Source organism: Chiloscyllium punctatum, chromosome 35 (genome assembly GCF_047496795.1).
Source record: "Chiloscyllium punctatum isolate Juve2018m chromosome 35, sChiPun1.3, whole genome shotgun sequence".
Taxonomy (NCBI): domain Eukaryota; kingdom Metazoa; phylum Chordata; class Chondrichthyes; order Orectolobiformes; family Hemiscylliidae; genus Chiloscyllium; species Chiloscyllium punctatum.
Window position 1 is genome coordinate 75,932,688 of NC_092773.1, and position 14,733 is coordinate 75,947,420.

The 14,733-nt window shown below is 43.4% G+C and overlaps 1 non-coding gene across 1 annotated transcript; it reads left to right on the plus strand.

Moving 5' to 3' along the window:
- Nucleotides 1–3,577: 3,577 nt before the first annotated feature.
- trnam-cau (transfer RNA methionine (anticodon CAU)) lies at nt 3,578–3,651 on the plus strand. The gene has a single exon. It is a non-coding gene; the product is annotated as a tRNA-Met (tRNA).
- The last annotated feature ends 11,082 nt before the right edge of the window (nt 3,652–14,733 follow it).

The window sequence follows — 14,733 nt, forward strand, 5'->3', positions numbered from 1 at the left end:
AAAAACTCAATCAAGTTTGTGAGACGCATAGAGCCATGTTGACTATCCCGAATCTGTCCTTGCCTTTCCAAAAACATGTACATCCTGTCCCTCAGGATTCCCTCCAACAACTTGCCCACCACCGAGGTCAGGCTCACTAATCTATAGTTCCCTGGTTGTCCTTACCACCCTTCTTAAACAGTGGCAGCACGTTTGCCAACCTCCAGTCTTCTGGTACCTCACCTGTGACTGTCGATGATGCAAATATCTCAGCTGGAGGCCCAGCAATCACTTCTCTAGCTCCCCACAGAGTTCTAGGGTACACCTGATCAGGTCATGCGGATTTATAGACCTTTGACCGTTTCAAGATATCCAGCACGTCCTCTGTTGTCTGAAAGGTTTTATAAAGGATTATAAAAAGTAAGATGTATAATCATCTGGAAAGCAACAATTTGATTTCAGATAGTCAAGATGGTTTCATCAATGGCAGGTAGTGTCTCACATATCTCATTGAGTTTTTTGATAATGTGACCAAGCATGTCAATGAAGGTAGAGCAATTGAGGTGGTATGTATGGACTTCAGTAAAACCTCTGATGAATTTCCACGTGGTAGGTTTTTGAGAAAATGCAGAGGCATGGGATTGAGGGTGACTTAGGAATTTGGATTAGAAACTGGCTTTCTGAAAGAAAGCAGGGAGTGGCGATTGATGGAAAATATTTAACCTGGAGTCCAGTTACTCGTGGTATGTCACAATGATCTGTTTTGGGTCAATTGCTGCTTGTCATTTTTATAAATGAATTAGACGCAGGCATAGGTAGGTAAATTAACAAATTTGCAGATGACACAAGTGGAGGAGCAGTGGACAGTTTGGAGGAATGTTAGAAGTTGCAGGGGGACTTGGATAAACTGCAGAATTGGGGTGAGAGTTGGCAAATTGAGTTAAATACAGCTAAATGTGAGGTAATGCACTTTGAGAAGAATTTGGAAGGCAGAGTATTGGGTAAATGGAAATATTGTTGCAAGTTTGAATGTGAAGTGTGATCGTGGAGGCCATGTACATAGATCTTTGAATGTTGCCACCCAGGGTGATAGTACTGTTGAGAAGGCATACGGTGTGTTACGTTTCATTGGTAGAGGGATTGAGTTCCGGAGCCGCACGATCCTGCTGCAATTATGCAAAACGCTAGTGCGGCCGCACTCCGAATATTGTGTACAGTTGTGATCGCCATATGTCGGGAAGGATGTGAAAGCATTGAAAAAGGTGCAGAGGAGATTTACCAGCATGTTGCCTGGTCTGGAGAGAAGATCTAATGAGGAAAGGCTGAGAGATTTGGGTCTGTTCTCACTGGAAAAAAGACGGCTGAGAGGGGATTTGATAGAGACATTCAAGATGATCAGAGAATTAGATGGGGTAGACATGAAAGATATTTTTCCTAGCATGATGACGTCAGCTTCTACGAGGGCATGTAACGACAAATTGAGATGTGATAGATTTAAGATAGATGTCAGATGCAGGTTCTTTACTGAGAGAGTGGCAAGGACGCGGAATGCCCAGCCAGCCAGTACAGTTAGTTCAGCGACATTATGGAGATTTAATTAATCGTTGCAAAAGCACGTGGATGACGATGGAATTGTGTGGGGAGACGAGCTGAGAATAGATCCAACGTCAGCAACATTGAGGGCCGAAGGGCCTGTTCAGCGCGGTATCCTTCTATGTTTTTGTTCTTCCCCACAGTCAGCATTCATACAAAGCACGGGTTTCAAATCTCTCCCATCCAGAGCGGCACCAAACAGAGACTGGCTTATTGATTTTTGAGATGTCTCTGTACTCTTCATAGACTCCTTTTTGTCCTCATTATATTTATAAAACCAGTTGTGTCTGACTTCAACAAAGCCAGATGCTGCATTTCAGCGAGGTAGAACTCAAAACTACCATCGTCCGATTCGAATTCAGATGCGTTATCCTTACAGCATCGGGCCCACCCACCGCCGACTTCATCTCAGCTTTTCCATATGTAAGGGAGACGTGTAGATCGGGGGAAACAAAACTGACAAGTTGAAGAACCAGCAAAGGTAATCAGCGTCACTCTTTTACTTCAATATGTCACACTTTGTGAAGCAGTGCTTTTCACTGGCAAAGAAAATACATTTGTCTTCAGGTGCCGCCTTCTGTCTTGTCTGCATCTCAGCTGGCAATTTTCATGGTTGAATTCACAGTCACGTCGCGATTCCATGATCCACTCCAATGAAATGTACTTTCATGATATCAGTCATGGGTTCTTCCTTTCAAGACCCTGAACAATTTAGCAAGAAAACTCTGGTCCTTTCTAGCCCGGGATCTAGAATAAGACGAGTAGAACGCCACCCTTGTTGGGGCCGCTGCTCACCGGAGGCCAGCGCGTCAAAACGAGGCCCTGTCACCATTAGCTTGTTTTGTGCCCCCCTGCAGTACATCTGCTAAACAACATCAGATTATCACAGCTCCACCTTCTTCACATTGAAACACCGGGCGATAATATGAACTGTTTGGAAACTTGGGGAGAGCAACTTTGCTGCTAAAGTTGGTTATGGAGTCAACGACAGACACATTAGTGTGTACAAGTCAGTTCGCAAGGTTAACAATCAGCATAACTGGAAATCTCTGCTTAGGATTCCGCGTTTGCATTGCCGAGACCTGGAGATAATTCCCACTCAGGTAATAAAGATTTATTTCTCATTTTGAATGAAATCTAATTCCTGCTTTTGCAGAACACGCACGGGATCCTGCCAGAAATGGTCCAGTGATTATTTACATCCGTGTACAAGGACAATGGCAGCAGTTACACGGGAAACTACCACTGCAAAGCCCCTGCAATCATATCACCTTTCTGAGTTGTACGTATCTCGCTGATCCTACAGTGTCTCTAAGTGTAAATCCTGGAACACCCCCGCCCCTCTCCCGAAGCGGTATCATGGCTGTATGTCCGTGCTGAGGCGCTACAAGGTTCAGGAAAGTAACTCATCCCCTCCATCACTGGGGTAATTTGGGATATGCGCTGAATCCTATCCCATTGAGTGACGATTTATATTCCAGTAATCCGTTTCTTAAAGTTGAAGGTGCTTGTCAGACATCTGCAGTCATTGGGAAATAAGTTGAGAAGCGGAGCAGGACAGTGAAGTAAAGTGATCGACAATGATGACTGGGAGGCATGAGGCAGGAAGTGAACGTGGAACTGGTGGTGCAAGACTCAGTGTCGGTGGCAATGGGTCTGCTTTTACTGCCCAATGTTTGCATTTACTTACACATTACGCTTCGTCAATTCAACAGAATGACCTTGTTCCTCTTGTTGTATATTAATGAGGTTCATGGGCCATGAGAAGATGAACACATCCGCTTTCTCCTGTCAGTTTGAACAGGTGAAAGTATCAGTTTGAAATTAATGCAAGAGGAGATTATCTTTTTATGTGCCTTTTTAGTGGACAATGTTCAGCTGTCAACTGTTTGTATTTGAAAATTGGAGGATTGATTGCAATTCTCAGTGAGCAACGTTTGTCCAAAAACTGTGATGAAGTGGTTAAGTAACTTCACATATGGGTATGTAAACGGAGAGACAGTGTGGCGCCGTGGCTTAGTTGGTTAAAGCATCTGTCTCATAAACCGGCGATCCTGGGTTCGACTCCCAGCGGTGCCTGCTTGTTGTGCTCGTACTTGGGCTTCGTGTTGCAAATGTCGCGTCACAGAGTCTGTGTCTCATTGTACTTCTACCCTGTAATTATTTGGTGATCCAGGTTATATTCCAACTGTGAATGTTGCGTCTGTTTTCAATTCCAAACTATTAATAAATTCTCTGGTTTCTTACTTTTATTCCAGAAGCACTTTTGCTTCTCCTCCTCTTTTATTCCACTTCTTCATTTCTGGTTTGGTAGGAATAACGAGATGAGGCAGGAGACGTTGCAGACTTACAGGGGAATTTTGTGGTAATGGCAGAGACACCACCAGCTGATCACTCTCATTCTCTGATGTCACCGTTCATTCATTTAAACCAACAGTATACACATCGCTGTGCTTCTTTAGTTGTGGTGTAATTGCGTTTTGTTTTATTTCTTCTGGATTAGGAATTCTGTTTTGAATTAGAAACAGTCATAATTGGTTGAGGAAGAAATGTCGCCTTGCCTGAGTTTGAAGTGACAGACACATTATCCCGAGAATATGAGCCCAGTTCTCCACACTCCAGTCAGTGGGCAAAAAGCCTCTTAGTAGCTGCACACTCAAAATGTCTGAGTGCAGAAATATGTAACGAGCCGGACGGACAGACAGAGTGTCGGAGAATGTGAAAGAGGAAGAGGGTGAGGTGGATGCACAGACACAAAGAGTGACAATGCAGACACATGCTGAGTTAGACATTGAAGGGACCAATTCTCCACTCGGCATTGCTGAGAGCTGAGAGAAAAGAAACGAAAAATGGCAATCGTTTAAGCCCAGCCTTTCAAGAGCTGAGAGCAACGGAAGCAGCATTGGAGCAAATAAATTCCTTTCGAATTTGTGAACGTGACAGCTGTCAGCCACTGAGATATTTTGACAAATATCCTGATTCGACAGATACGACTGGTTGTTTTCCCAGCATTATAGTATAGAAATGTATAACAGACGTGTTCTGTCGATCTGAAACTTTAACTCGTTTCCTCTCCACAGATGTTGCCAGGCCTGCTGTGTTTCTCCAACAACTCACATTTTGGTTCAGATTTTCATCATCAAAGAAAAATGAAAATCAATATTCTGTTGATGGTTTCATTTATAAAACCCCTAAAAAAAATTAAACTGGCTAGCACTCTAAGAGACAAATATACACTACAGTGATTATACATCTGCAAACATGCAAAACCACTTTCAAATTCAGGCTGTGGCAGACCCAAGACCGAACGGCTCCGTATCTCATCGAGTCTCGACAATGGATGGGAAATCACGTTTCCGCGACCTGCCAAATGCACAATTGTGAAATGACTGGTTGTAACAACAAGCTCCATCTATACAGCCTCTCTTTGGCAGAGTGGGAGCGGGAGAATAATATTGTGTCCCAGATATGTTTCCAACTCTATATCCATTGAATCATTACGACCACATTATTACATCTCAGAACAGTACCTCACCGTACCGCACCTCAGCAGCAAGAGATTACTTTCGATGGTGAAGATCAAAGTCAATAAGTGTAGCACATGGAAAGCACATTCTGTCAGGCAACATCTGAGGAGCAGGGGAGACGACGCTTCGAGCATTCCTGATGAACAGCTTATATGCGAAGCAACGTATTTCCTGCTCCCCGGATGCTGCTTGACGTTCACCACACTTTCTGACTCTACCCCACCTCAGCTCATCTCCTTCGGAAAATAAATGATGAACTTGCTACTACTCAGTTGGATTATTTTGTCTCATGTTTGGCAGCTTGCAAAATTGTATTGCTCATATCACTCAGACCATCCAAACTTATAAATAAAAATGAACTGTGGATGCTGGAAATCTGAAACACAAGCAATAATTGCTGAAGAAACTCTGCATTCCCTCGGTTCAACTGAATCGTAGAACATTGAACTGGGATCAGGAAATGAGAAAGCCACAACTTAATAACTGCGATATTTCGTTTCTCAACAAAAAGTGCAGTGTTTCGATTAGGGTCTCACCGTCTCAAGTGCTGATCGGAATGGGAAATAAATGCTGGCCCAGCCACTGCTAAACAAATGAATAAAAGAGACTTTTTGCGTTCATCATCAGTTGCTACCACTGCAGACCATGTCAATGTGATTCAGAAAGCAGGGCATCCAGATACATCTGCATTTTAGAGTCCAGCAAAATCTCATTTAACTTAAAGGATCAATATTGAATGTTCCTGACAAACATCTCATTCTCCATTGCATTGGTCAATATATTACCTAAAAACTTCCTCATCTCTACACACTCAATTTTAATACACTTAATGTTCCATTCACGGTTTAACTTCTAAACTATTTTCTCCACGAACATTCTCTTTTTTTAAAGTCGAAGACTAAGCTGAAATGATGCCTTTTGGAAATCCAAATATCGCTCCATTACTCTTTGTCCCTTATTTATTTTGTCCGTGTGAAAGACATTAAACTTGAGCCCTCTCGGTTTGAACTCCACCATCCTGGGTTAAAAGAAGACCTAGGCCAGTCACCTATCCACCCTTCATCGTGATTTTATAAACGTCTAGAATTTTACACACCAGCCTGGACACTGCTGGGAAAAGCCCCTGCTCAAACACTCTCTCTTTTCAACTCAAATCCTCTCGATACTGCAACATCCTTGTAAATCTTCTCTGCACTTTTTCAAGTCGAATAACATCTTTCCTGTTGAAAATGATCGTAAATGTCAGCAGTATTGTAAGTGTGACTTCACTAATGCTCTGTACAGCCACAACATGATATGTGAACTCAAAGAATCGATGTTCTGACTCATGAAGGCAAGCGTGCCAAACGCTGTATTCACGAACTTTTCTACATGTGACACAAATTTTCCTGCTCTCGTAATCTTTGCATAAGCTTATAAAGTCGTCTTTTTAACTACTGTATTCTGCTGCTTTCACGAATCCGTAGACCCACATGCAAGGTCACAATGTTCATTTGGGTTTTCCAGTGCCCTACCGTTCTTTGAGTACTCCCATGACGTGTTCCTTACAAAATGTATCGCCTGATGTTTTTATTGTTATTTTCAGCTCCCACTATCTGCCCATTTGACAAATGTACCACGAAAATCCTGGAACCTAAGACCTTCTTACTCACTGTTCACCACTTTGCTAATCTTCATACCCTCCTCAAACTTTATTATCTTTTCCCCCACATTATTTCTATATTGTTTCGTGAAATCACAAACATGAAGGGACACAGCATTGATCATTGTGGTACACCACTGAATACCAGCTCCATGTCACAGAAGCAGCACCATCCTTTCTCCAACCACCCAAATAAGCTTGGATCGAACTTACCACGTGACCCTGAATCCATTTTATTTTAACCCTGTTAAAAGTCTCCAGTGTGGGATCTTATCAAAGGCTTTCTAACGTCCTCATAACATAAATCAAATTCACTACCCTCGTTTACACATCTTATAACTTACTGAAAAAATACGTGATCTGATCTGTAATGTATGACGACCTCTGACAAAACCATGCTAAATCTCGCTGGTCAAACTTTTTCTGGAAAGGTTGCAATTAATTCTATCGTTAAGAGGCTCCTCCAATAGTTTCGTCTCACAGCTCTGTAATTCGCTGCATTATATCTGCCAGCCTTATTGAAAACTTGAATCACATCAGTAGTTCTGCAGTCATCTAACTTCTGCCAGGTGGCCAAAATATTATGTAAACCAATGGTCAGAGCACATGTAATATTATCTCTTGTCTCACAAAACAACGTAAGACGCAACTCCTTCCTGAGCTGGGGATTTGCCCACTTTTAGCCTGTCAAAACATCCAATACCGTCTCAGTCGCGATGTGAAACGGCTCAAAAAAACCTCAGTCACTCGTCTTGCATTCTGTAACTATGTAATACCACACAAGTATTGTGCCCCAGCTGCACATGTAAGGTGATTCACTCAGTTATCCCATTTACTGGCGCAACTCTATTATGACACTGGAGGGAGATAGATTAGATTAGATTACTTACAGTGTGGAAACAGGCCCTCCGGCCCAACAAGTCCACACCGCCCCGCCGAAGCGTAACCCACCCATACCCCTACATCTACATCTACATCCACATCCACCCCTTACCTAACACTACGGGCAATTTAGCGTGGCCAAATCACCTGACCTGCACATCTTTGGACTGTGGGAGGAAACCAGAGCACCCGGAGGAAACCCACGCAGACACGGGGAGAACGTGCAAACTCCACACAGTCGGTCGCCTGAGGCGGGAATTGAACCCGGGTCTCCGGCGCTGCGAGGCAGCAGTGCTAACCACTGTGCCACTGTGCCACCGTGCCGCCCACGGCTAATTCAGGTATTATCAGTGGAAAACGCTGTTTCGGCCTTTGCGCCTATATATCCTTTAGTTTTGATAACCAATGGCACATTTTCACAATGAGCAAGGGTTTCAGCTTTGTCTGTCCGAAAAATAAGTCACTACATTCTTCTTCCTGCGGAAACTCCAGTCAGTTCAGGTTTGACATGAGGTTCTTTTTCTCACTCTCTCTTGTCCACCCAGTCCAAGATAGAACAGCGGTACATTCACTTGATTGCTGTATTAATAGACATAAGATGTTGACGCCTATGACTCGCATTGCAATGGGAACAACCACAAGAGAAATCTTCAACAGGAACAGAGTACTGTCTTCGGTGCAGGGGATCGTTAGAGCATGGGCAATCTCAGGTTTCCAACAGGGCACACGCACTACATTTCTTCCTCGATCATTCACAGTATCAATAAGCCTGAGACAGAGATGTGCGCCAAGGAACAGGACAAAAGCAGAAGGTGCTGGAACAGCTTAGCAGGTCTGGCAGCATCTCAGAACAGAAATGTGAGCTAGCGTTTCGGGTGCAGTAAACCTTCCTCAGAGCTGATGGCACCAAGAAAGTGTTGGCCTATATATAGAAGATTGGGTGATGGGGTTCGGATAAGAAGTAAACAGTAGGTGGGTACAGAACTCAAAGAGAGAGAAGAAGAATTGGGTAAACTCATAGACAATGACCAGGCTGAGAAGGTGAAATAATTTTAATGGACTTTTAATGTTTGTGACTAAACATAGATAATGTGTAATGGCTTGATAGAATTCAGAACATGTTGAAATAGGCAGACGTGAATTAGTGCAGTTACATGTGTGACTGTCTTCAGACTGACAATGACTCCCCCCCCACCTCCCCGCCCCCGCAATCTTGGCAAGGAAGGAATGAGAGAGGAAATTCAGATATATTTTCAGCAGTTAACATCGTCTCTCGAGTTTCTCCATTCACATGTTAAGTCCGCCTTCAGGCCACCACCCACCCCTCCACAGCCTGATCCAATTACTTCAATCAGATGCCCAGTCATGAGCACGAAAATTGAAGAAAGTAGCAACAATGAAGCGAAGGTCCGTACGTTTTTTGACCGTTGTCTTCCTCTGGGCATTAAACAACGTGAGTTTTATCTTCTCTGTCGATCCTTGAAGGGATATAAAGGATCAGTGGTCAAGCGAACATTACAACAGCCAGTTGGCTATTTTCCATTTAACAACCGAGTGGGAGCAGACACAGCAAAGAATGCTGCATTCACCCAGTCTGCAGCTGCAGCTGCTGCCCTGCACACTCACATTCGCTAGTATACTCCATCTGAAGCATGTCGGAAGCACGGAAGATCGTCAGTTTTATTACGTATTTAACTGCCCTTATCCAAAATTCAGATGGCTCCGAGCAGTGATGCAAGGACAGACTGAATTTCGTTTTTAGGATTAACTTTAGTGGAGCAGGGTTAGGAGAACAGGTTCGTTTCCTCTCGACTTAGGGAGGATGGACTGGTCATTAACGACTGTGGAATTAAGAACTTTACTGGTGAAGGAGAATTCTTCAAATTCGATTCAAAGTAACGGACCAATGAATGTTGTTGTTATAATCATTGTGTGCTGCGTGTCAATAACTTGGTTAAATGCTGGCTGTTAGATTGTCATGATAACTAGTAACGTCATCGCAGTGATTATCATGAAATTGTTAAAGGAGGGTACGAGAAAGTGTCAACGGTATAAGCAGGTAGGGAATGCGTTTTGAGTTGTGTGAGACAAAGGCTCAGCTGGCATGTCTTTGACCTGGTAAGAACTTGCAACAAACAATGAGGTGCTGGAGGCAAGGGTACTGGGTCAACGAGGCGAAAAGAACACATCATGGTAAGCTAGGTAACAAGGGGAAAACATAATTCCTAATTTAATGCCAGTTATCAACCTGTAAAAGGATTCAGTATATTAAACAGTTAACAATATGAAAAGCATTCATTATGAGAAGCCTGTTAACAAGTTTAAGAATATTCGTTGCATAACGATAGATGGCTTAATATTTACTGTTGATGCTTGCTGATTGTAACGGTAATCCAATCAATATAGTTGTTTTACTATTTAGAACATAGAACATAGAACAGTACGGCACAGAACAGGCCCTTCAGCCCACGATATTGTGCCGACCATTGATCATAACGTAAGGGTAAACCTAATGTACGAACTCTCAAATTTCTTTGACCATATGCATGTTAAGCAGTCTCTTAAATATCCCCAATGACCTCGCTTCCACAACTGCTTCTGGCAACGCATTCCATGCTCTCATAACTCTCTGCGTAAAGAACCCGCCACTGCCATCCCCTCTATACATTCCGCCAAACAGTTTAAAATTATGACCCCCTCGTGTTACCAATTTCTGCCCTGGGAAAAAGTCTCCGGCTATTAATTCTATCGATGCCTCTCATTATCTTGTGAACCTGAAGTAGATCCCCTCTCTTCCTTCTTTTTTCCAACGAAAAAACTGCGAGCTCAGTCAACCTCTCTTCGTAACATAAGCCCTGCATTCCAGGCAGCATTCTGGTAAACCTCCTCTGAACCCTCCCCAAAGCATCCACATCTTTCCTATAATAGGGCTACCAGAACTGGACACAGTGTTCCAAATGAGGTCTAACCAAAGTTTTATAGAGCTGCAACAAGATCTCACAGCTCTTAAACTCAATCCCCCTGTTAATGAAAGCCAAAACACCGTATGCTTTCATAGCAACCCTGTCCACCTGGGCGGCAATTTTAAGGGATCTATGTACCTGCCCACCAAGATCCCGCAGTTCCTCCACACTGCCAAGAATCCTGTCTTTAATCCTCTACTCAACTTTCAAGTTCGACCTTCCAAAATGCATCGCTTCGCAGTTATCCAGGTTGAACTCCATCTGCCAACTCTTCGATAACTCTGCATCTTGTCAATGATATTCTGCAGCATACAACAGCCCTCTGTATTGTCAACGACACCTCCAACCTTTGTGTCGTCTGCAAATTTGCTAACACAGCCTTCAATCTTCTCATCCAAGTAAATAATAAAAATTACAAAGAGCAGAGGCCCGAGAACTTAGCCCTGAGAAACATCACTCACCACTGACTTCCAGGCAGCATACTTTCCTTCCACTACCACTCGTTGTCTTCTGTCGACCAGCCAATTCTGTGTCCAGACACCTAAACTTCGCTGTATCCCATCCTCCTGACCTTCTTAACGAGCCGACCATGGGGAAACTCATCAGATGCCTGAGTGAAGTCCATATACACCACATCGAGGGATTGACCCTCATCAACGTGTCTCGTAACATCCTCAAAGAATCCAATGAGATTTGCGAGGCATGTCTTGCTCCTCACAAACCATGTTGACTGCATTTAATCAAGCCATGCGCTTCCAAATGGTCATAAATCCTATCCCTCAGGATCCTTTATAACGCCTTGCAGACAACAGACGTGAGACTGACTTGTCTGTAATTGGCGGGGATTTCTCTATTTCCTTTCTTGAAGAGAGGAATTACATTTGCCTCTCTCCAGTGCACAGATACGACTTTGGTGGAGAGCAAGGATGCAAAGATCTTCGAAAGCGGCGCAGCAATCTCATTTCTCGCTTCCCAAAGCAGCCGAGGACAAATCTGGCCTGGCCCAGGCGACTTGTCAATCTTAATGTTTGTCAAGATTTTCAGCGCATCAGCTTCCTCAATCTCTATCTGTTCCAGCATGCTTACCTTTTCCTCAATGGTTACATTCACTACAAGGTCCTTTTATTTCGAGAACATTGAAGGAAAAAACTCATTTAAGGCTTCCACATTCTCCTCAGACTCAATACACAAGTTCCCTTTGCTATCCCTGATCGGCCCTACTCTTACTTTGATCATTTTCTTATTCCTCACATACGTGTAAAATGCCTTTGGATTATCCCTAAACCTTCCTGCCAAGCCTTTTTCATGACCCCTCCTGGGTCTCCTTCGAAAATATTTGAGCTCCTTTCTCGCCTGGCTGTAATCCTCTCGAGCTGATTAAGAACCTTGCTACTTCCATCTTATGTAATTTCCGTTCTTTCGTTTGACGAGAAGCTCCTCCGCTCTGGTCATCCAACGTTCCTTTATCTTACACCTTCTTACCTGGCTCAGAGAAACACATTTGTTCATCACTTAAAACAAGTGTTCCTTAACCAGTCTCCACATGTCTGTCGTGCCATTTCCATGGAACAATTGCTCCCAGTCCAAGCTTCCCAACTCACGTCTGACAGCATCGTAGTTTCCTTTTCCCGAATTAAATAACTTCCCATTGTGCCTGATTCTGTCCTTCTCCATAGCTATGTAGAATGTGAGGCAGTTGTGGTCACTAACACCAAAATGCTCTCCGACCGTAAGATGTGACACCTGCCTCGTCTCATTGCCGAGCATCAAATCCAAAATGGCCACTCCCCTCGTCGAACTGTCAACGTACAGAGTTAGGAAACCCTCCTGAACACACCTTACAAAAACAGCTCCTTCCAAACCACCTACTCGAAGGAGGATCCAATCAATATTAGGAAAGTTAAAGTCACCCATTACAACATCCCTACTGCACTCACACTTTTCCAAAATCTGCCGATCTATGCGTTCTTCAATCTGAGGCTATTGGGGGGCCTGTAGTAAACCCCTAATGAGGTGACTGCTCCCTTACTGTTCCTAATTTCCACCCATACTGACTCAGTAGGCAGACCCTCCTCGACAATGGTAACTTCTTTAGCTGTGATATCCTCTCTGATTAGCAGTTCTGCACCCGCTCCCATTTTTTCCCTATCCCTATTCTTTTAAATTTTCTAAACCCTGGACCATTCAGCAACCATTCTTGGCCCTATAAAAGCCAGGTCTCTGTTATGGCCACAACATCATAGCACCAGGTACTGATCAATGCTCTGAGTTGATCACTTTTATTCTTGATACTCCTTGCATTAAAGCAAACACACTTCAACTGATCCCTTGGTTCTTTCCCGGGAAATTCATTCCCACTGGCTGCGCTACCTCTTGCTATTGCCTCATCTCCATCAACTCTCACCATCGGTATAGAGCTCAAGTTCCCACCCCCTGCAATACTAATTTCAACTCTCCTAAACAACTCGAGCAAACCTTCCACTCAGGGCATTGATGCTTTTCCAGATAAAGTGCAACTCGTCCTTCATGTCCAGGTCCCACCTTCCCCAGAAGGCATCACAATTATCTACATATCTGAAGCCCTCCCTCCTGCATCAGCTGCGCAGCCACGTGTTAAGCTGCGCCCGCTCCCTGTTCCTCGCCTCCCCATCTCGTGGCACCGGTAGTAAACCCGAGAACACTACTCTGTTCGTTTGTTCTGCAGCTTCCACCTTAACTGCCTGAAATCACTTTTTTATATCCTCGATCCTATTCCTGGCTATATCATTGGTGCCAATAAGAAACACACTTTCTGGCTGTTTGCCCTCCCCTTTCAGAATTTTACACACCCGATCAGATACGTCCAGAACTTTGGCACCAGGGAGGCTACATACCTTCCGGGAATCCCGATCCTGAACTCAAAATCTCCTGTCAATCTTCCCAAAACATTTTGGAAGCAGCTCCTTGATGTGGACCATATAACTACTGAGTAATCTGTTGTTCAAGAGAAGGCCGAAAACTCATCTCTGTGCACAAGGCGATCGTTCTCTCAACCTCTGGGGCCCAAAATAAAAATGAAGGATGTGAAGCCATACTGTATTTCTGAGTGTTTGCTTCGAATGATATTTGGATTAGGTAATCCAGACGACAATATGAAGTTGCAAATCAATGAGGTAAAATCGACATTAATATGACCGTTGATCATCTGTAATAATTCAGTCAGCAATTGGCCATTACCTTGAGAAATCTCGACTTAAAAACAACACAGCATAGGAACAGGCCCTTCGACCCACCAAGCTTGCACTGACACATGATGTCTTTCGAAAGTTGTAACAAGTTAGCTGTCTTCCCATTCACTCCTTACTCATCTATGTGTCAAGATACCTTTTAATTGTTGCTTCTGTATCTTCTCCAACAATCTCCTCTATCAGGGCATTTTCACATTCTTTCTCGAATAGGAAAAAAAAAAAGTTGCTTCTCATATCTCCTTCAAACCTTCCCCTTTTTAACTACAACTTATGGCTCAGGTAATTGATATGTCTACCCTGGGAAAAAGGCTCTGAGAAACTACTCTATGCACATCTCAACAAATTTTGCAAACATCTATCATGTAGCCCCTGAGCTACTGATGTACAACTGAAAACAAATCAAGCTTGCTCAATTATTCCTCACACCTGATATCCTCCAAACCAGACAACATCCTGTTAAACGTTTTTGAGCCATGTCCCACAAATCTATATCCTTTTGTTGATCGTGTAATCCCGTAACAATATTCCGAGTGGCTGAAGTAAAGTTGTATTCAGCTGCAACATGATATGCCAATTTTTGTACTCTGTTCTCTGATTGATGTGCGCAAGCATGTGATAGGCCTGTGATCACACTTTACACATTGTTCACACTGGTGAACTCAGTTTCAGATTCAGACAACTTTAGCTTGTATGCCTCGATCCCTTCGGATTTGAAGCAACTTATAGGTATTTATTTTATTGTATATTTCTTTTCTGCAGCAGACCTTCTACAATGCGTTATCTCCCAATTGCCCAGATTAAATTACATATGCATTCTCTCCATGTAAGTCTCCAGCCTACCTATATCTCTGCCAGTCATACCGACGATCTACAACTCCAAAAATCTATTCACAGATCTCCAGTCACAAAAACACCCTTTC